The sequence below is a fragment of the Microcaecilia unicolor genome, chromosome 2 (genome assembly GCF_901765095.1).
Source record: "Microcaecilia unicolor chromosome 2, aMicUni1.1, whole genome shotgun sequence".
NCBI classification, from domain to species: Eukaryota; Metazoa; Chordata; class Amphibia; order Gymnophiona; family Siphonopidae; genus Microcaecilia; species Microcaecilia unicolor.
Genome location: NC_044032.1, coordinates 184,392,689 through 184,412,557, shown reverse-complemented (window position 1 = coordinate 184,412,557; position 19,869 = coordinate 184,392,689). Strand labels below are relative to the sequence as shown.

The 19,869-nt window shown below is 45.7% G+C and overlaps 1 protein-coding gene across 10 annotated transcripts in view; it reads right to left on the bottom strand.

Moving 5' to 3' along the window:
* The window catches only part of CSNK1G3 (casein kinase 1 gamma 3), a 326,900-nt gene that overhangs the window by 104,373 nt on the left and 202,658 nt on the right, over positions 1 to 19,869 (bottom strand). The gene's annotated exons all lie outside the window — the stretch shown is intronic.

The window sequence follows — 19,869 nt, the reverse complement described above, 5'->3', positions numbered from 1 at the left end:
TCTCATCTGCCCGCAACCTCGGAGTCATCTTTGACTCCTCTCTCTCCCTCTCTGCACATATCCAGCAGATAGCCAAGACCTGTCGCTTCTTCCTCTAACATCAGCAAAATTCGCCCTTTTCTCTCTGAACACACCACCCGAACTCTCGTCCACACTCTCATTACCTCTCGCCTGGACTACTGCAACTTACTCCTCACCGGCCTCCCACTTAGCCATCTATCCCCCCTTCAATCTGTTCAGAACTCTGCTGCACGTCTCATATTCCGCCAGAACCGATATACTCATATCACCCCTCTCCTCAGGTCACTTCACTGGCTTCCGATCAGATACCGCATTCAATTCAAGCTTCTCCTTCTTACCTACAAATGCACTCAGTCTGCTGCACCTCACTAACTTTCTACCCTCATCTCCCCTTACGTTCCCGCCCGTAACCTCCGTTCACAGGATAAATCCCTCCTCTCAGTACCCTTCTCCACCACCGCCAACTCCAGGCTCCGCTCATTCTGCCTCGCCTTACCCTATGCTTGGAACAACCTTCCTGAGCCCTTACGCCAAGCCCCCTCCCTGCCCGTCTTCAAGTCTTTGCTTAAAGCCCACCTCTTCAATGCTGCGTTCGGCACCTAAACCTTACCGTTCAGTGAATCCAGACTACCCCAATTTGACTGCCCCTATCGGACCGACTGTTCACTTGTCTATTAGATTGTAAGCTCTTTCAACAGGGACTGTCTCTCTTTGTTAAATTGTACAGCGCTGCGTAACCCTAGTAGTGCTCTAGAAATGTTAAGTAGTAGTAGTAGTACTTACCTGTAGTAGAGAATGACACGAGGACAGGGACCTGCAGTAACCGTGGGGATGAGGACGGGGACCTGCGGTAACCACGAGGACAGGGACAGAGCCCCCGGGGATGGGGTGGGGATGGGGCAGGGAAAGAGCCCGCAGGGACAAACTCCGTGGGGACAGGGACAAACTTTGACCCAGTGCCATTCTCTACTTTGATGCCTGTTAATGAACTGGGCTGCTATTTATGTGTGAGTGATGCAGATGACGATATTTCAAACTTTTGGAAAAACAACAAAACACGCTGGCCACAATTTGCATGAAGGTTCCTATACATTCCTGCTACCAGCACATTTTCTAAGAAAACACCTTCTATTGCAGGAAGGACTGTGGAAGACAGGAGAGCTAGACTGAATCCTGAGATTGTTGATGACTTATTCATCCATAGATTTAAAAAATCATAATAGTACTTCATAGGGCACATTTCTTCTCCACTAGGACATACAGAACGGGTTGTCTGGACATTTTAACAGGATGGATTAGGATTTCTTGGAGTAGTAGAAGTCAGCTAGAGGGTGGTGGGGTTATTATAGTTCATTGTTATTATTGTTTTCTATTTGTGATTTATAAACAATTGCAAAGCATAATGTTCCTTTTTATACTTTGATAAAAAGATTTAAATATAAAATCATAAGTGTTCAAGACTTCTGCAGATGAGGACAGAGCATGCAGGAATGTGGACAGAAATTGTGGGGACAGAGACAGAGCTGACAGGGACAGGATGGGGATAGAAACAGAACCTGCGTGGATGGGGTGGGTATGCAGAAAGAACCCACAGGAATGGATAAACTTTGTCCCGGTGTCATTCTCTAACCTGTAGCAAGTATTCTTCAAGGACAGCAGGCCTCATATTCTCACACATAGTAACGTGATCCCGCGTTGCCCAGCCCAGTGCTTGTAAGAAGCTTTTAAAAGCTTTGTGGAGCCTGAGCCACACTCTAATGTGCATGTGCAAGTGCCTTCTCGCCCACTGTGAAATACTGCAGCATAAAAAAGGAAAAATTAGGAGACCCAAGGAGAGATGGGAGGGTTGTGAGAATATAAGGTCTACTATCCTTGGAGAACAGCTGCTAGAGGTAAGCATCTTCGCTTTCTCCGAGGAAAAGCAGGCCTATTTATTCTCATGCATGTGGAATCCCTAGCACTAAAAACTACAAACATTGGTCATTTGGGCCTCACAAAGGCGAGGACATACAAACAGATTAACCTGAAACTGTACACAAATTGAATGAGGGTGCAGCCTGGAACAGAATAAAACGGGCCTAGGGGGGTGGAGTTGAATTCTAGACCTCAAACAGATTCTGCAAAACTGTCAGCCCGAACCAACAGTCACGTCAGGTATCCTGTTCCAGGCAGTAGTGAGATGTGGATGTGTGGACAGAAGACCAAGTTGCAGCCCTGCAAAATTTCTTCAATGGAGGCTAACCGCAAGTAGGCTACTGACACAGCAATGGCTCTGACATTGTGAGCCTAGACATGACCCTGCCTGGGCATAAATGAAAGAAACGCAATCTGCAAGCCAATTAGAGACTGTACATTTCCCGATAGCGACTCCCATCCAGTTGGGATCAAAAGAAACGAAAAGTTGGGTGGACTGTCTGTGAGGCATATTCTGCTTCATATAATAGGCCAATGCTCGCTTGTAGTCCAAGGTGTGCAAGGCTCTCTTGACAGGATGGGCATGAGGTCGGGGAAAGAATGTTGGCAAGGCCGACTGGTTCAGATGGAACTCCGACACCACCTTTGGCAGGAACTTATGGTGCATGCAGAGGACTACTCTGTTGTGATGAAACTTAATATAAGGTGCATCTACTACTAAGGCCTGCAGATCACTGACCTACGGAGCTGAGGTAACAGCCACCAATAATATGATCACACCATACTGTTCTCTTCCTGTCTCACAAAACTTGAAAATTCTTGGGGTTACTATTGATCGAAACCTCACTCTCGATACCCACGTGAAGAACACGACGAAAAAGATGTTCCACACCATGTGGAAACTCAAAAGAGTAAAACCTTTCTTCCCGAGATACATCTTCCGTACCCTGGTACAGTCAATGGTAATAAGCCATCTGGACTACTGCAACGCACTGTATGCTGGCTGCAAAGAACAGACTATCAAAAAAACAGCCCAGAATACTGCCGCCAGACTCATATTTGGGAAAACTAAATATGAAAGTGCAAAACCCCTAAGAGAGAAACTTCACTGGCTCCCACTTAAGGAATGCATTGCGTTCAAGATCTGCACAATTGTACACAAAATCATTCACGCAGACGCCCCAATCTACATGCTAAACCTCGTGGACCTACCTCCCAGAAACGCCACAAGAACATCCCACAAATTTCTCAATTTGCACTTCCCCAGCTGTAAAGGACTAAAATACAAGCTGATGCATGCCACCAACTTCTCTTACACGAGCACGCAGCTATGGAATGCATTACCTACAGACCTGAAATCAATTGACGAAATAAAAAACTTTCGCAAATCTCTGAAGACATATTTCTTAAACAAGGCCTACAAAGAGAACCAATAGCTTCAATAATCCACTTTACCAACCCCACCCAGCCATGAAAGTCCACCTTCTATACTTACCCGCCTAATCACTTCCTTCTTTCTTCCCTTACTCAATCTCTGCACATTACTAATTGTATCTGATATCCTGGAATGATAATGTCATAACAAAACTATGTAAGCCACATTGAGCCTGCAAATAGGTGAGAAAATGTGGGATACAAATGCAATAAATAATAATAATAATCTTCCAGGTCAAGCACTTCAGCAGGGTAAAAAAGACAATGAGATCCCATGACACTGGCAGAGTTTTGACAGGGGGCTTTCACAAAAGCAAACCTCTCATGAAGCGAACTACAGGCTGTCCAAAGATGGTTCCTCTCCTACATGTTGATAAGCACTTATTGTATAGAGTTGGTCTTGAGACCAGACTCAGATAGGTGAAGAAGGTATTCAAGCAGGGACCGTGTAGGGCAAGAAAGAGGATCTACAGCCTTGCTCTCATACCAGACTGCAAACCTCCTCCACTTGAAAGAGTAACAGTGGAATCTTTCCTGGAAGCTAGCAAGGGGGAGGAATGCTGGCTTCGGCCTACCCCTGGTAAGCCTTTCCTCAGCTGAGAGGTGCCCACCTCTACCACCGGCTGCCTTTCAGGTGCTGTGGAGGACTTGCAGCTCATCTGCATACCCTTACAGCCTTCTCCGGGGTGACACCCAGGTCCACCCCGATCCACTCAGGGCCTCCGCTCTAGGTGCATTTTTCTCTATCTAATCTTTTTCCAGTTGCTAAAGTACCTTAATCGTTTATGGCCCCTATTCACATTCTCTTCCTAGCTCTGTCCCTTCCTAATCTTTTCCCTCACCCCCTTCCTCTCTCCGCTACAGGAACTCACTTCCCATCCATTGACTTCATCACCTCACCTTCTCTCCTACCCTCTTCCTCCCTCTTGGCTTTTAATCTCCGTCTCTTTCTTCCCTCCATTTTGCCTTCCCCATTCCACCTAAATACCTCTCGCCTTCGACGCCTTCGTGGCCACACCTCTCCTCCGCTCTCTTTTACTCCTTCTCTTACTCTCAGCTGGTGACATCAATCCCAATCCTGGCCCTCCTCACCAACTATTATCCAAACTCTACAGATCTCACCGTGACCTCTCTAACCTCATCTCTATTCCTCTACTCCCCTCCTCTTCTCTGCCCTTCTCTTGTGCCCTATGGAATGCCCGCTCTATCTGTAACAAACTCCCCTATATCCAGGACCTCTTTATCTCGCGTCACCTCCATCTGCTCGCCATAACAGAAACCTGGCTCTGCCCTGATGACTCTGCTTCAGTCGCAGCCCTGTGCCATGGTGGTTATCTATTTTCACATACTCCTCGCCCTGCTGGCCGTGGGGGCGGTGTTGGACTACTTCTCTCTCCCTCCTCCAGATTTCAACCCCTTCTTCCACCTCAATCTCACTGTTTTTCCTCCTTTGAAGTCCACTCTATCCGCCTTTTCTCTCCTCTGCCTCTTCGAATAGCGGTCATTTATCGTCCCCCTGATAAGTCCCTTTCATCCTTTCTCAGTGACTTTGACGCCTGGCTTGCCTTCTTCCATGATCCTTCCTCCCCCTCTCTCATCCTTGGTGACTTTAATATTCCTGCTAATGATCCTTCCAACTCTTATATTTCCAAGTTACTCACTTTAACGTCGTCCTTTAATCTCCAACTATGCTCCACCTCCCCCACTCATCAAAATGGTCACTGTCTTGATCTCATCTTCTCCTCCAACTGTTCACCTTCTAGTTTCCTTGCCTCTGATCATCCCTCCTCTGATCACCATCTTATAACATTCACACTTAAATCTCCTCCCTCCCAGTCCCGTCCTATCCCATCTAATTTATCTAGGAATCTTCACGATATTGACCCTTCATCTCTATCCTCCCATGTTTCAAACCTCCTCTCTACTGTGGCACCATCCACGTCTGTCAACGAGGCTGTTTCTTCTTACAACAATACTCTATCCTCTGCCTTAGACACTCTTACACCTTTGATGACCCGCCCTGTAAGGCGTACAAAACCCCAACCTTGGCTGACTTCTAATATCCGCTACCTACGTTCCTGTACCCGCTCCGCCGAACGCCTCTGGCGGAAATCTCGGGCCCTTGCTGATTTCTTACACTTTAAGTTCATGCTGACCTCCTTCCAATCTGCTCTTTTACGTGCCAAACAGGATTATTATATCCAACTGACCAACTCTCTTGGCTCTAATCCTCGACTTCTCTTCACCACATTGAACTCTCTCCTCAAGGTGCCCCCTCCCCCAACTCCCCCTTCATTATCTCCTCAGACCCTTGCTGAATTCTTTCACAACAAGGTTCAAAAGATAAACCTTGCTTTCTCTACCTCACCACCTCTCCCTCCACTAGTCCGTTCCCCTCTCTCTCCTTCCCCTCCTTCCCTTTCCTCCTTTCCTGAAGTTACTATTGAGGAAACTACACTTCTCCTTTCTTCCTCAAAATGTACCACCTGTTCCTCTGATCCCATTCCCACCCACCTTCTTAATGCCATCTCTCCTACTCTTATTCCTTTTATCTGTCACATTCTCAACCTCTCACTTTCCACTGCGACTGTCCCTGCTGCCTTTAAACATGCTGTGGTCACACCTCTCCTTAAGAAGCCTTCACTTGACCCTACTTGTCCCTCTAATTACCGACCCATCTCCCTCCTTCCTTTTCTCTCCAAATTACTTGAGCGTGCTGTTCACCGCCGCTGCCTTGATTTTCTCTCCTCACATGCTATTCTTGACCCATTACAATCTGGTTTTCGCCCTCTCCACTCAACCGAAACTGCGCTTACTAAAGTCTCCAATGACCTATTACTGGCTAAATCCAGAGGTCAATATTCCATCCTCATTCTTCTTGATCTTTCCACTGCTTTTGACACTGTCGATCACAGCATACTTCTCGATACCCTGTCCTCACTTGGATTCCAGGGCTCTGTCCTTTCCTGGTTCTCTTCCTACCTCTCCCTCCGCACCTTTAGTGTTCACTCTGGTGGATCCTCTTCTACTTCTATCCCTCTGCCTGTCGGCGTACCTCAGGGTTCTGTTCTTGGTCTCCTCCTCTTTTCTATCTACACTTCTTCCCTTGGTTCATTAATCTCATCCCATGGCTTTTCCTACCATCTCTATGCTGATGACTCCCAAATCTACCTTTCTACCCTGATATCTCACCTTGCATCCAAACCAAAGTTTCAGCGTGCTTGTCTGACATTGCTGCCTGGATGTCTCAACGCCACCTGAAATTAAATATGACCAAAACCGAGCTTCTCATTCCCCCCCCCAAACCCACCTCCCCGCTCCCCCCGTTTTCTATTTCTGTTGATGGCTCTCTCATTCTCCCTGTCTCCTCAGCTCGAAACCTAGGGGGTCATCTTTGACTCTTCTCTCTCCTTCTCTGCTCATATCCAGCAGATTGCCAAGACCTGTCGTTTCTTTCTTTACAACATCCGTAAAATCCGCCCCTTTCTTTCCGAGCACTCTACCAAAACCCTCATCCACACCCTTGTCACCTCTCGTTTAGACTACTGCAATCTGCTTCTTGCTGGCCTCCCACTTAGTCACCTCTCCCCTCTCCAGTCGGTTCAAAACTCTGCTGCCCGTCTCGTCTTCCACCAGGGTCGCTTTACTCATACTACCTCTCTCCTCAAGTCGCTTCACTGGCTCCCTATCCGTTTTCACATCCTGTTCAAACTTCTTCTACTAACCTATAAATGTACTCACTCTGCTGCTCCCCAGTATCTCTCCACACTCGTCCTTCCCTACACCCCTTCCCGTGCACTCCGCTCCATGGATAAATCCTTCTTATCTGTTCCCTTTTCCACTACTGCCAACTCCAGACTTCGCGCCTTCTGTCTCGCTGCACCCTACGCCTGGAATAAACTTCCTGAGCCCCTACGTCTTGCCCCATCCTTGGCCACCTTTAAATCTAGACTGAACGCCCACCTCTTTAACACTGCTTTTGACTCGTAACCACTCGCCTCCACCTACCCTCCTCTCTTCATTCCCGTTCACATTAATTGATTTGATTTGCCTACTTTATTTATTTTTTGTCTATTAGATTGTAAGCTCTTTGAGCAGGGACTGTCTTTCTTCTATGTTTGTGCAGCGCTGCGTATGCCTTGTAGCACTATAGAAATGCTAAATAGTAGTAGTAGTACCTGAGAGACACCTTCTGGAATACCCATGGAAGCAAATTCTAGGCTCTCAACATTCAAACTGTGAGGGCCAGAGACAGTTGGGATACAGAAGAGATCCATTGTTCTGCGTGATGAGGGTCAGAAAACACTCCAGTCTCCATGGTTCTCCAGAGGAGAATTCCAAAAGAGGTAACCAGATCCGACGAGGCCAATAAGGTGCAATCAGAATCATGGTCCCATGGTCTTGCTCAAGTTTCAGCAAAGTCTTCCCCACAAGAGGTATGGGAGGATATGCACACAGAAGACTGCTCCCACAATGAAGGAGGAACGCATCCAACTCCTGTGGGCCTGGACCAGAACTGAGGGACTTTGTGACTGAGTGGCAAAGAGATCCACTGAGAAGGTGCCCCACGTTCAGATCTCACAAGCAATGCCCATGTTGCGAGACCACTCGTGGATTGCATAACCCTGCTCAGCCTGTCAGTCAGGCTGTTGTTTTTGCCCACAAGATAAGTGGCTGTAAAGAACTTGCCATGCTGGCGAGCCCAATGCCACATCCGGACGGCCTCCTAACAAAGAAGGCGTGATCCACCCCCCCCCCCTTTCCACCGCTTGTTGGTGTAATACATGGCAACCTGATTCAGACAGGCGATCTTTGAAAGCCTTTAGAGAATTTCAAATCACCCAAAATTCCAGGAGATTGATCTGGAGATCTGTTTCCTGGGCAGACCAAGCACCTTGAATGTGAAGCCCATTGACATCAATTCCCCAACCCAGGAGAGATGCATTAGTTGTCAGCACTTTTTGAGGCCGAGGAATTTGGAATGAAAGTCCCAGAGCCAAACTGGATCAAAATGCCCACTACAACAGGAAGCGAGCAAGCTCCAGGGACAATAGGATGACATCTTCCAGACCTCACACAGCTTGGCATTATCGAGGCCAGGATCCATTGGGCAGTTCTCATGTGAAAAAATGTTGTGTGTCGCAAACTGTGGATGCCATGAGGCCCAATAACCTCATCATCTGCTGAGCCATAACATAACCAGAGGCTCAAAGCCGAGAAGCCAGTGCAACTAGTGTCTGCTCTTGGTCCCGGGAAGAAGGCTCGAACCTTCTGCGTATCAAGCAGGGCTCCAATGAATTCCAATTACTAGGCAGGGCGAAGATGGGACTTGGGGTAGTTTAAAATGAACCCTAGTAGCGCAAGCACCTGAATAGTCCTCTGCATAGACTCCCAAGCATTGTCCTCTGACGTGCTCTTCACCAGTCAATCGTCGAGATAAGGCAACACAAGGACTTCCAGTTTGTGCAGCGATGTTGTAACTACCACTAGACGTGAAGAGCTGGTAAGACTGGATATGTGACATGAACACAGAGGCCTGAAACGCTTTCCTCCCAAAACAATCTAAAGTTCTAGCTTCTCTGCCCTGGGGGCAATGAAGTATGGTCTCTAGAACTCCGGGCTCTTTTGAGGGCAGATTCCACCACCTTGGAATGATGAAGCAACTAGGGCTTATCAAATCCAGGTGTGCTGTGAATCCAGTACATGATAATCGATCTGCTTGGGCAGTATCAGAACAAAGGGGACTCCCAATTCTGCACGAGAACATTCTACAGGATCTCGTGAAGAGATACAGTCACAGCCTCTCTAAGAGGAGATTTGTAGTCCAGGAACTCGAGCATCTTAGCCCTGGGCTCATCCTCCACCTCTAAAGGAAATGGAACGGCAGATGCCATTTCCATAACAAAAGAGGGAAAAGGCTCTCCGGGGGAGAACTCCGCCTTTCCTGTGAAGGGAAGAAATCGGAAGGGATGTCATAAGACTTATCCTCCAAAAAGTACCGTGGATCCTCCTCCGACTCCCATGAGTGCTCCTCATCGGTGTCAGTCAAAAACTCCTCATGGGAGGGCTGAGACTGAGCCTGCCTTGACTTAGAGGAACCATGTCCTTCAGAGGGGTGTCAAGGAATCAGCTCCCACCTCGACTCTGGTGAAGCTTCCTCCACCGACGTTGAGGAGGTACCGGCTTGGGTGGCAATTGACACCAGGGCCGCATGTGACGCCGGTGGAGAGGGAAGAGTACAGCAGAATCTTAACCTTTTGAGATGATTGAAACAGAGTTACTATGAAGGAAGATCAGTTGATCCTCCAGGAACTAAGATGGAGCTCATAAGGAGTGAGAGATGTGACAAGGACCCTCCTGGATCCAGAAACCTGAAAATGAGATTAGCCAAGGAAAATCCTGGGAATCGAGATCTTTAAGCTGGGAAAAAAAAAACAGCAAAGTATCGCCTGAGTATAAGCAGGTTAGTCATCATCATGAATACTTTAAGAATAAGAGTCCAACACTCTGAGCAACTATTGCCAAAATTCTCCCTAAAAGGAACATAGAAAAAAATACCAAAGGGAGGATACAGCAATGGAAAAACCAAATACAGAAGATGAATAGCCTGGAAGCACTTAAAGCATCATCTGAAACTTAGTGGTTACCAAGTACACTAATGTGGCAAACACAATTCAGTATCTTCCTTGAGAATTAATAGTCAAGACACTACCCATCTCAGGCCTGTCCAAAAGGTCTCACTGAATCTAGGATGACTGTAGGATAAAATGCCAACCCTCCTACCTCAGGGTAAAGATAACTTCTTGTGCCCCCCTTCCTGATGGGCTTGTATTCTGACACTCAAGGTGCTTGAATATATTATTTATCATTGTTCTTCTTTCAGTAGTTTATGTATCAAGAGCAGGCCGCAGGAAGGTGTTCATGATATTTCCTTCAGCTTTTCTTCGGCCTACTTGGTTAGTTCATGGATAGTTTTAAGGTTAAGTGGTAGTGCATTCCATTGCTGCGTGCTCAGGTAGGAAAAACTTGACACGTGCGTTTGTTTGTATTTTAGGCCTTTACAGCTAGGGAAGTGAAGGTTCAGGAATGTGCGGGATGATTTTTTAGTGTTCCTGAGGGGTAAATCCCCTGGTTGAATCCATGTTGACGCTATTAAACTATATTTGTTTATGTGTTTGGCAATTTTAATTTTCACAACAGTTTCTAGGGCAATTAGCAAATACCATCAATCCCAGATGGTCAAACCAGTGAATTATATAAAATTCTGGGACATCATGTAGTTCCCATTCTCACAGAAGTGTTTACAGAGACTGTCAGGATAGGTAATCTTCCTCCTAGATTAAATATAGCAATTATCACAAATATTTTGAAGTTAGAAAAAAAACTGCACTAAGGTGACATCATGTAGGCCCATAAGCATGAAGAAAAGCAGCACCAAGGGCCCTCAAAGTATGGTATAAACACTGGTCCTTTTTTCATTGACCTGACAGACTGTGTTTCGGCACCAAGTACCTGCATTAGGGGTCTGTTCAAAACAATAATACATTCATAATTAGACATAATGAATATCCTTATATATTAGATCAATGACATCAGCCACCATTACAGACTATAAATAATGGGAGAATGAATTAACAATAACTTGCTAACGATTCTACAACAGGTTATCTTCTTCAAAGTTGATAAAACACACATGAAGGTTTAAGAACATCTTATTGCAAATGCACAAATGATCATAAGTGAACATGCATATAAAGACAACTGTATTCACAGATAATAGCATATATTTCAAATGTGCCAAAGGTTATATTTGAAGTGAGCCAAAGGAAAAAAAAGAGGGGGGTTGAACATCATAGCTTATGTGAAACCCTCTCCATGTTGCTGCTCATCATATAGGCCCATACCACTACTTAATGTTGACATTTAAATACACACAAAAGTAATAACCAATATATCGCAACGTGTTACCTAGGATGGTCAATTCCCAACTGGCTGTGTTTGTTCAAGGGAGAAGTGAGAGACCTAATATTAGAAGTGTGACAGGGGCCATAAAGAAGAAGGATACAGCCTCTGTAAGTTTAGATACAGAAAAGGAATTTGATAGTATTACCTGGGCCTACTTATATTGACTGCTTCAAAAATTTGGATTTAAGGGGGAAATAATGCAATGGATCCAGTTATTATATGATAATCCTAGGGGCACAGGTATCTTAACAGCTAGTTATCCTTCCTTATTTGTTTAATCTATGGAACTTTAGTGCAAAAATAACAGGATGTAGGGATAGAGGATATAAAAATGGGCACTTATGAGTTAAAAACTGCCCCATTTACTGATATTTTATTATTTTCAAAAATTCTGCAATGTACACTTCCCAGGATGTTGAACCTCTTCACTTGATTTAATACCTTTATAGGATTGAAAGCTAATTCAAGAAAATCATTTTTAAGTTTACAGGAACAGCACCAAGGAAAGTAGTGAGGCAACTTCTCTCTTCAGTGGGCATCAGGTCAATTGACATACCCAGAAATACATATTTTAATTTTTATTTATGCATTCTTGTATCCCACTATTATCCAAAAACAAGTTTCGGTTCAAAGTGGCTTAAAATTTACATTTTAGTGACGTTACAATAGTGTTGTGCAATGTTGTGAGGGTGTGGTTATTCATAGAGTTTTTGAAGAGATAGATTTGAAGTGGAAAAGGTAGTGGTGGCTTTTGTGTTCAGGTGTAGAGTTTTGGTGATATTTATTTGTATAGTTTTTGAAGAGGTAGATTTGAAAGGAAGGTGATACCTTTGTGATCAGCTGTAGAAATTTTTGAAGAGGTAGTTTTCATTTCTTTTCTGAACTGGAGATTTGTGATGCTTCTTATGATTTTTGGTATCAAATTCCACCATTTGGAACCCAGGCAGCTAAATCCTGCTGTGTAGATAGTGTTTTTGCAGTTGGGTAGATGTAGGAGTAGGTAGTTTCTGTTTTCTGGGCTGGCATTTCTTGAAGATAGTTCAATCATGTTAAGCATATATTTGGCTGCCATTCAGAATAGTATCTTGAAAATTATGGTGCTTGCTTTCAAAAATATTCTTGCCTTGACTGGTAGCCAATGTAGTGTTTCAAACCATGGGGTTGCTCTTTTATATTTTCATCAGTCTTGCTGCAGCGTTTTTAGTGTGTTTTCCCTGCACCCTACCCTATGCTGCATTGCAGTAGTCTAGTTGCGATAGTTTCGTTGATTGGACCAGTATCCGAAAAGATCGGTCTAGGGAAATAGACTCCTATTCTTCTCAGTTTCCATAGTGTTCTGAACCATTTTGATGTTACTGCTATTTGATTGTCCAGTGTTAGGTGTTTGTCAAGAATGATTCCTAGTATTTTAAGTTGTGTTTCAATGTAGTATGATTGTTGGTTGATTATGAATTTTTGGTAGGATATGGGGGAGTAAATTAGCAGCTTTGAATGTCAAGCTTTTACTTGGTGAAACGGAGAGACTCAAAGATTTGGAAGGATTTAACCTTATCCTTAAGAAGTAGGATACAGTTAATAAAAATGATTCTTCTACCAAAATGGCTACATTTATTGCATAATCTCCCTATTTGAATAAGGGGGGAGATTTAAAGAAATGGAATAAAATACTGAACCACTTCCTCTGAAGGGGGAAGTAGTCACAGGTGAAACTTGAATTATTGCAGATCCCTAAAAATGAAAGTGGACTGGGTCTGCTAGATAGCAGGCATTCTCTAAGGGCAGCACGCTGATCATTCTCACAAGTGGGTCGACGATCCACGTCGGCCTTGGAACCAGCATAATGCACAGCAAAAAGAAACCGTTTTGCTACAGCCTTCTGGTGCGCGACCTCGCTCCTCAGTTTAATCCAAAAGCATAAATAAAAATAAACTCCAAGGGGAGGTGGGTGGGATTGTGAGAATGATCAGCCTGCTGTCCTCCGAGAATACCTGCTATACAGGTAGGTATCTTCGCTTTACTGTTCCAGAGTGATATTACAAAAAAAATGGTCATCTCCTGTACCCAGTCTCTTTCTTGCCTCATTAAGCAAGCTATGTTGTATGCTTTTAATATCTAGCAGACCCAGTCCACTTTCATTTTTAGGACAGGCAGGCTGTATCATATTCACAAGTGGAGTAGCCCTAGCATCCAGGCTCACCCAAAACAACAAACACAGGTCAATTGGGCCTCTCAAGGGCGAGGACCTAACAGATTAACCTGAAACTATATACAAACTAGCTGAGAGTGCAGCCTGGAACAGAACAAATTAGGCCTAGGAGGATGGAGTTGGATTCTAAACCCCAAACAGATTCTGCAATACTGACTGCCCAAACCGACTGTTGCATCAGGTATCCTGGCTCAAGGCAGTAATGAGATGTGAATGTGTGGACTGAAGACCACGTTGCAGCTTTGCAAATCTCTTCAATGGAGGCTACCGACGAAGCCTGGAACAGAACTGAGGGACCTTGTGATTGAGCTGAGTGGCGAAAAGATCCACAGAGGGGGTTGCCCCTCACTCAGAAGATCTTGCGGGCTATGCCCTTATTCAGAGACCACTTGTGAGGTTGCATTACCCTGTTCAGCCTGTCGGCCAGGCTGCTGTTTACGCCTGCCAGATACGTGGCTTGGAGAAACATGCCGTTAAGGTGTGCCCAGAGCCACATCTGGTTGACTTCCTGACACAGAGGGCAAGATCCGGTGCCCCGCCTGCTTGTTGGTGTAATACAACCTGATTGTCTGTTTGAACTAAAATAATTGGTTGGACAGCCAATCATCTTTAGAGCGTTCCAGATCACTCGGAGTTCAGAAGGTTTGAACTAAAGATCTGTTCCCTGGAGGGACCAAGCTCCTCGAGTGTGGAGCCCATCTACATGAGCCCCCCACCCCAAGAGTGATGCATCCGTCATCAGCACTTTTTGTTGCTGAGGAATTTGAAATGGAAGTCCCAAGGTCACATGGGACCGAACTGTCCACTAATGAAGAGAGCGTTCCAGCTCGGGGGACACTTGGATGACATCTTCTAGACTCCCCGTGGCTTGATACTATTGAGAAGCCAGGGTCCATTCAGCAGATTTCATGTGAAGATGTGCCATGGGTGTAACATGCACTGTGGAAACCATGTGACCCAACAACCTCAACGTCTGCTGAGCTGTGACCTGCTTTGACGTCCGAACCTTAGATGCGAGGGACAGAAGGTTGTCCGCACGCATCTCCAGAAAATAGGCTCGAACAGTCCGCGTAATGAGCAGAGTTCGTATGAATTCCAATTGTTGGACAGGACAGAGATGGGAGTTGGGGTAGTTTATTATGAACCCTAGTAGCTCGAGCACCTGAATAGTCTTCTGCATGGACTCCTGAGAATAGCCAATCGTTTTTCTGAATCATGGGAAGAAAGGGTGCCCAGGGACACCATCCGGAACTTTTCTTGGACTAGGAATGTGTTCAGGGCCCTTAGGTCTAGGATGGAACGCACCCCCCCCCCCCCCCCCATGTCTTTCTGCACAAGGAAGTACCTTGAATAGATTCCATGCTCCTCTTCCCCTGGTGGAACAGGTTCGACCACATGGGCCTTTAGAAGGGCAGAGTGTTCCTCTGCAATTACTTGCTTGTGCTGAGAGCTGAAAGAATGAGCTCTCAGTGGGCAATTTGGAAGTTTGGATACCAAATAAGAGGGTGTAGCCTAACTGGACTATTTGAAGAACCCACCAGTTGGAGGTTAAAAGAGGTCACCTTTGGAGAAAAAATTATAACCTTCCCCTCAACTGGTAAGTCATCCGGCGTGGACACTTTTATGGTGGCTATGCTCTGCTGGAGCCAGTCAAAAGCCCATCCCTTGCTTTTGCTGGGGGCGCAGCAAGGGCCTGAGGTGCACACTGTTGACGAGAACGAACGCGCTGGGATGTAGCCTGCGCAGGTTGGCGAGCCGCCAGAGAATACCTACACCTAGAAAAGGCGTAGAAAGTACTCCGGGACTCACCCAAAATACCTCCAAGATGAGGAGGTGGTCGCAGAAGGGGCCCGGCGAGAGAAGACATAGCATCGGTATGTTTCTTGATCTGGTCAACCAGTTCCTCAACTTCTCTCCGAAAAAGTTATCCCCCAGCATGGGGCATCCGCCATTCTCTGATGAACCCAATGGTCCAGATCAGAAACCTGCAGCTATGAGAGTGCGCATCACTATACCCTGGGCAGAGATTCTGGATGCCACATCAAAAGTGTCATAAGTGCCCCTCGCCAAGAACTTGCGACACGCCTTCTGCTGGCGAAAAGGCTCGGTGTGCTCCAGAGGGACTGCAACCACCTAGTCAGACAGCTGCCTCACCAAGTTCCGCAAGTAGACACTTGTGAAGAGCTAGTATGATCAAATACGGGCGATGAGCATCGCTGCCAGATACATTTTTCTCCCAAAAGAGTCCCAGGTCCTAACGCCTCTGCCTAGGGGAGCCGAAGCATAGTCCCTAGTACTCTTGGATCTCTTGAGAGCGGCATCCACCACCATGGAGTTGTGGGGTAACTGAGACCTCGCCAACCCAGGTTCCCCCTTGGATCCGATACTGGGTGTCAATTTTCTTGGGGACCACGGGGACAGAGGGGACGCCCAGTTCTGCATGAGGACTGGCTTGAGTACTTCATGTAAAGGAGCAGTCACTGCCTCCTTAGGTGGAGAGGTGTAGTCCAGGACCTCAAGCATCTTAGTCTTGGGCTTATCCTCCACTTCTACTGCGAATGGTATGGCCTTAGCCATTTCCTGCACAAATGAGGTAAGAGAGAGGCTCTCAGGTGGGGATAGCCTTCTCTCAGGTGGAGGGGAAGGTTCTGAAGGGATCCCAAAGGTGGAGGAAAAGTACTTGGGATCCTCTTCAGACTCCCACAAGCGCCCCTCCTCGGTGTCAGACAGCACTGCCATCAGGGATGTCAGAGACCGTGACCTCGAGAACGGCGTTGAGGGGTCAGTACTTGCCTCGACTCTGGCGAAGCTTCCTCCACAGACGTCCAAGGAAAACCGGCCTGGGTGGCAGTCGACACCTAACCGCAAGCAGCACCGGTGTCGGTGGCCGCAGCAGAAGTCATGGTAGGCGCAGGCACCCCTGATGCCAATATACATCGCTTCATAAAGGCCTCTAAAAGCTCTGGCAGCAAGGCCCGGGAGTCATTCGTCGAGAGCCGCCATTGGTAAAGGCTGTGAGGCTGGTGCGGGCATGCGCATGTGTGGTGTGGCACACGCGCCAGAAGGCTATAGCAAAACTTTTTCCTTTTTGCTATGCATTATGCCAGTTCCCAGGCCGACGTGGATCGTCGACCCACTTGTATGATACAGCCTGTTTGTCCTCTGAGAAATATCTAGACCCTTGTTACAAGCCAGGGGAGGGGATTTACCCAGTGCTCTATGACAAAAAGTGTTATTACATTCAGTATGATGGGCACTGAAATCTCTGCCTGCTCATTTTCCATTAACAGATAATGTTAACTATTTGCCATTGATAGATAATGGGACCTTTCCCCTTGGCATTAAGTGTATGCGGTTTGCCAGCTCAGAAAGAAAGGGTTTATTCAGGTCTTTATCTGCTGTCATTTACTGTTACTATGTATGTTACTATATACTCAAAGACAGGCAAGGGAGGAAGGCTCATTATAATTAGCTACTTTTGAGATTTTAAAAAAGACATCGGTTGGAAGAAAATTAATATAGGTATCTACAGCTGCAACATTATGTCCAGTTGCTTCTTTTGGAACAGTACCGGAGAAATGGGATCATGAGATGTTTGATCATATCTGTCAAATAGGAGCATATTATAGCACGTGTATAAGGAAAATACAGAGAGACTCCACTTGGTCCTTAGTGGAGCGCATGATCTGGTGAGGGACGTTATGGTATTGGGGCCGCTTGATAACAGTGACCATAATATGATCAGTTTTGACATCGACCTTGAAGTAACTGTACACAGAAAGTCAAATACGTTAGCGTTTAACTTTAAAAAAGGAGACTATGATAAAATGAGAGAACGGTAAAAAAAAAAACTTAGGGGGGCAACTGAGAGAGTAAAAACTGTACAACAGGCGTGGACGCTGTTTAAAAATACCATCCTGGAGGCCCAGGCCATACATATTCCGCAAATTAGAAAAGAAAGACGGAAGTCCAAAAGACACCCGGGCCTGGTTGAAAAGTGAGGTGAAGGAAGCTATTAGGGCTAAAAGAAACGCCTTCAGAAAATGGAAGAAGGAACCGTCTGAAAATAACAAGAAACAGCATAAGGAGTGTCAAAGCAAATGCAAGGCGCAGATTAAGAAGGCCAAGAGGGAGTATGAAAAAAAGATAGCATTAGAGGCAAAAAAACATAGTAAAATTTTTTTTCGGTATATTGAAAGCAGGAAGCTGGCAAAAGAATCGGTTGGGCCGCTGAATGACCGAGGGGTAAAAGGGGCGATCAAGGAAGACAAAGACGTAGCGGAGAGACTGAATGAATTCTTTGCTTCGGTCTTCACCGAGGAAGATTGGGTGGGTTACCGGTGTCGGAAATGGTATTTCAAGCGGACGAGTCGGAGAAACTTACTGACTTCACGGTAAACCTGGAGGACGTAATGGGGCAGTTTGGCAAACTGAAGAGTAGCAAATCTCCTGGACCGGATGGTATTCATCCTAGAGTACTGATAGAACTGAAAAACGAGCTTGCGGAGCTACTGCTAGTGATATGCAACTTATCCTTAAAATCGAGCGTGGTACCGGAAGATTGGAGGGTGGCCAATGTAACGCCCATTTTTAAAAAAGGCTCCAGGGGAGATCCGGGAAATTATAGACCGGTGAGTCTGACGTCGGTGCCTGGGAAAATGGTAGAGGCTATTATTAAAAACAAAATTACAGAGCACATCCGAGGACATGGATTACTGAGACCAAGTCAGCATGGCTTTTGTGTGGGGAAATCTTGCCTGACCAATTTACTTCAATTCTTTGAAGGAGTGAACAAACATGTGGACAAAGGGGAGTCGGTTGATATTGTGTATCTGGATTTTCAAAAGGCGTTTGACAAGGTACCTCATGAAAGGCTACAGAGGAAATTGGAGGGTCATGGGATAGGAGGAAATGTCCTATTGTGGATTAAAAACTGGTTGAAGGATAGGAAACAGAGAGTGGGGTTAAGTGGGCAGTATTCACAATGGAGAAGGGTAGTTAGTGGGGTTCCTCAGGGGTCCGTGCTAGGACCGCTGCTTTTTAATATATTTATAAATGATTTAGAGATGGGAGTAACTAGCGAGGTAGAGAAGAGACGGCTGAGGGGAGATATGATAGAAGTGTATAAAATAATGAGTGGAATGGATCGGGTGGATGTGAAGCGACTGTTCACGCTATCCAAAAATAATAGGACTATTGGGCATGAGTTGAAGCTACAGTGTGGTAAATTTAAAACGAATCGGAGAAAATTTTTCTTCACCCAACATGTAATTAGACTCTGGAATTCGTTGCCGGAGAACGTGGTACGGGCGGTTAGCTTGACGGAGTTTAAAAAGGGGTTAGATAGATTCCTAAAGGACAAGTCCATAGACCGCTATTAAATGGACTTGGAAAAATTCCGCATTTTTAGGTATAACTTGTCTGGAATGTTTTTACGTTTGGGGAGCGTGCCAGGTGCCCTTGACCTGGATTGGCCACTGTCGGTGACAGGATGCTGGGCTAGATGGACCTTTGGTCTTTCCCAGTATGGCACTACTTATGTACTTATGTACTAATTAAATTTGCTGATGACACAAAGTTATTCAAAGTCATTAAATCACAACAGGATTGTGAAAAATTACAAGAGGACCTTACGAGACTGGGAGACTGGGCGGCTAAATGGCAGATGATGTTTAATGTGAGCAAGTGCAAGGTGATGCATGTGGGAAAAAAGAACCCGAATTATAGCTACGTCATGCAAGGTTCCACGTTAGGAGTTACGGACCAAGAAAGGGATCTGGGTGTCGTCGTCGATAACACACTGAAACCTTCTGCTCAGTGTGCTGCTGCGGCTAAGAAAGCGAATAGAATGTTGGGTATTATTAGGAAAGGTATGGAAAACAGGTGTGAGGATGTTATAATGCCGTTGTATCGCTCCATGGTGCGACCGCACCTTGAGTATTGTGTTCAATTCTGGTCGCCGCATCTCAAGAAAGATATAGTAGAATTGGAAAAGGTGCAGCGAAGGGCGACTAAAATGATAGCGGGGATGGGACGACTTCCCTATGAAGAAAGACTAAGGAGGCTAGGGCTATACAGCTTGGAGAAGAGACGGCTGAGGGGAGACATGATAGAGGTATATAAAATAATGAGTGGAGTGGAACAGGTGGATGTGAAGCTTCTGTTCACGCTTTCCAAAAATACTAGGACTAGGGGGCATGCGATGAAACTACAGTGTAGTAAATTTAAAACAAATCGGAGAAAATTTTTCTTCACCCAACGTGTAATTAAACTCTGGAATTCGTTGCCGGAGAAAGTGGTGAAGGCGGTTAGCTTAGCAGAGTTTAAAA